This window comes from Merops nubicus, unplaced genomic scaffold, assembly GCF_000691845.1.
Source record: "Merops nubicus isolate BGI_N331 unplaced genomic scaffold, ASM69184v1 scaffold3425, whole genome shotgun sequence".
Lineage (NCBI taxonomy): Eukaryota > Metazoa > Chordata > Aves > Coraciiformes > Meropidae > Merops > Merops nubicus.
Window position 1 is genome coordinate 22,785 of NW_008610424.1, and position 3,718 is coordinate 26,502.

A 3,718-nucleotide genomic window follows, 5' to 3' on the forward strand; every position below is an offset into this window, starting at 1 on the left:
ATTGAGTATGTTAAATAACAAGATCTAACCAGTATTATATAGCTCTTTCATGTGTTGTGAACACTAAAATTGTTGTCAAATGGGATAAATCTGCTGAAACTTTATTGGAATCTGGGGTCGAAGAAGAAAATTTCATTCAATTTGATAATAAATTTGATCTGTTCTCATCGTCTTCGTGACTGATCTACAAATTACTCTGTCAGGTATCTGATATTTTGGTTTTAAACTTGAATGTTAAATTTCTGTGTATGTTCAAAATGAAAACAAAGAAAAAAGAAGACGTACTTTTTTTTCTTATTTGGCATATTATGTCCATTTTTACAGCCCTTCATTTCATCTTCTCGACACTTATTAGATTTCCCCTTAAGTTCCTCTCTTCCTGTACAGATTTGTAGATGTGATGTCAACATAACATTAGTAGGGTCAAATATTATTGTAATTACAGATGCTTGCAGTTCACATAAAGACCCTTCCATCTGGAGTGCAAGATTGAGTTCATCCCTCACCAATGCAGCAATTGAGATAAACTCAGAAAACCTTATGCTGCACAAAGTCTGTGTTTATCTTATACCTGATCCTCTAATTTGAGATTGTTGCTTAGAAGTCATTAACTACAACTAAATATTCAAGTTTGGTAGTAGTACATTTTCCTTCCACTTAAATTGGTGAAAGAGATTAAATTTCCTGCCTGAGAAACAGCATTTGTGCTACTCTGTGTCTTTACCAAGACAAGTAATTGTTTCATAGGCTTGTTTACATTATTGATTTAAGTCTTTTTTTACTTTTTCCCCCAGGTCATCTAAGTAGATCAGTGATGTTATTTTTTAGCCCATGCAGATATAACAGCTTTTTCAGTGGTGTTCTCCAATTTGAGACAGCTAATTGTAACTAAAGTAGTCTGAGATTTCATTAATTACAGGTAGTAAGCATCTCATTAAGCATACAAAGTTTTTCCCCTCTTAACAGCGGACAGTGGCTTTTAGGTATTGACGTTGTACGTGTTAAAGAAGACACGTAGAAGCGTGTTCATCCCTTTAAAAATTAATGCAATTATGTACCCTGCTGATATGTGGAGGCTGAAGATGATTTCCAGCACAGACAAGCTCATCCACCACAGCCAGTTTAAGTGGAGCTTTCACTGTATAAAGAACAGCAGCCATCGGACCCTACCCTTTACTGGTGACATGTCACAGCACAACCCATCTCACATGCTATAAGATATCCTGCATGAGATAACTAGATGTATTGCACTTCAGCATGAGACTGCACAGTCAGGTATGTCCTATCTCTGTCTAGCAGATTGCATGTGAGGTCAACGTGTCAGCAAAAAAACTATGCATTGTGAATCTTCAGCAAACTTAGCATGGTTCCTGAAGGCTGTTCTGGTCTGTGTGATACAAGGAAGCTGTATCAGTTCAGGATGGACTGCACAGATTTCACAGACGTCTTGCACACAAGATGAGGAAAAGGATTTGTCCACCTTTCTTACCTGAGAGTCAAAGACAGATTAGCCTGGAAAACAAAACCAACCAAAACAAAACAAACCAAAACCAAACCAAAACAAACCAAAACAAACAAACAAACAAAAAAACAAACAAACAAAAACTTCATTCATTTTCCATAGAATGATACGCTTACAGAGAAACACTGAGGACAACAGAAATCATGGAAAGAGAGAAATGCTGAGCTCAACTATGTGACAAGGTAGAGACTATCAAGGATTTCAGAAAATAATGTATTCATCAAAAGGAGAAAATATTAATCAGTTGCTAAGTGAAAACAATATATGCTTTAGTACAAAATCAATAAGAAAAAGGGTTTACAGTATAAACTATTATTTAGCTGATAAAAATATCCTATTGCATATAATGACTAATTTGCCAACTGTGGGTTTTATGTATTCCTTATAGAAAAATAGAATATTAATTCCTTTGCCATCTAGTCTTAGTAAAATTTCTGGAGTATAAATTTAAATGGGGTTTTATAACATTATTGCTTCATGAATATTAATTGATTTTATTTTGTATGTATGATCACAAAATACAGAAATATTTGCAGACTCTGTGGACACTGAATTTAAACAAATTCCTCCCAGAGGCAAATGGAGCTTATAACATAGGTAGAAAAGGAGCTGTAGCTTTCTATTTTAAACTCCATTATTTTTTTGTGTGATGTAATATACTGTAGTTATTAGGAACTCAGTGTTAGAAAATATTGTCTCCATCCAAGTAGCACTTAATCTCTGTTACCTGGAGGTTAAAAGTCAAAGAACAATCATCCATGTCAGTGATTCCTGCAGCAGATTGTTACTGAACCATGTAAGGTCATTTAGTGGGGAGAATCAGCTCCCAGTAGCTTCACATGTCAGAGATATAATACTATTCTGCTCCAGATCTTCTCTATAGAAAATAGCAATGATTCTATAGGCTTTCTCAGGAAAGGTGTGCTGTAGAAGGAAAAGAAAGTCCTGTCTTTGACATTTCTGCAAAGTGTGACAATGACATAAAAAATTTTCCTGACTTTACTGATCAGCTGTAGATGGAAGGTACACAAGCAGAGCCAATTGCTCTTGGCTTATCAAATATATCAATAAGACATATCCTGTGATTGTTTATTTGGCACACCTTCTAAATCTTTGCCAGTTTATGAATAAAAAATTAAACCTTCCTCAGGTGACCATCTGAGAGACCAGGAAAGCCAGGCAAAGCCTCAGAAATTAACCAAGATAGGCTGGAAACTTCTGTTTTAATTTAACGGAAAAGTTATCAATACTGATGTGGGCATACGGAATCAGGTTCCCTCTAGAAATGCTGTCATCTGTCAACAAAGCAAGGGTTCTGGCTGTGTTGTTGTCCCGATCCGATGTCGGGGGAGGTTTCGATATGATCCCTAGAGGCGTGATTAAGACACAAACGAGGTCAAATGTCGTATACCCAATACAGTTTTTATTACAAAACAAGAAAAATGTTATAAAAGAGTAGCAATAGGACAGAGTGAAAATAAAAGGCAGAAAGAAATGAAGCAAGCGGTCGGTAGAGATTCACCAGAGCAGTTACCACCATGGGCCTGCAGCGCGCCGTCGGGCTGGAGCCGTGTCAGCTTTGGGAGTGGGCGGTGGAGCAGCAGCGAGGCGGTGAGCAGGCCACAGATCCATGAGCAGGCCGCAGAAGAAGGAAAACAGCTCTCCGTTGGGCAGGTGAATCAAAAAGAGACCCAGAGCAGTGTCCACGCCAGTTTTTAAAGGGTCCGAGCTGGGAACTGACTTCACGAGTCCTCAGGTCCATGCAGGTATCACGCGAGTGTCGCCTGCTCGAGGTGCCCTGCGTGACCCCAGATGGAGGGGCTGGCGGGCCTGGGCACGGGGCCAGTCCCATTCACACACCCACACTGCACCTCCCCGTTCGGGGGAGGGGGCAGGCTGGCGGCGTGCCCGGGGGGGCCTCGGGAAAGGCCCGTCTCTGGAACGGCCCGTGACTCACACACGTGTTTGGCTCCTCTCAGCGTGGTGCATGCCCAGACATGTTCTGCCCAGCTCACACAGCTCCTCCACAAGTCCAGTCCTCCATCCAAGGCTATCTTTGAGACAAACATTCATGTCTCGGTCCTTCACAGTTGTTCAGAACAGATCAGCAGAAAAAAGTCAGGATGAAAAAGAACAAGATGTCCAAGCCTGTGGGGTTGCTATGGACATGGCATGGAAATATGGGCTGAAGTTGTG

At 40.1% G+C, this 3,718-nt stretch overlaps 1 pseudogene; it reads left to right on the forward strand.

Annotated features, from left to right (window-relative positions):
- Nucleotides 1-3,060: 3,060 nt before the first annotated feature.
- The window catches only part of LOC103773553, a 21,807-nt pseudogene continuing 21,149 nt past the window's right edge, over nt 3,061-3,718 (forward strand).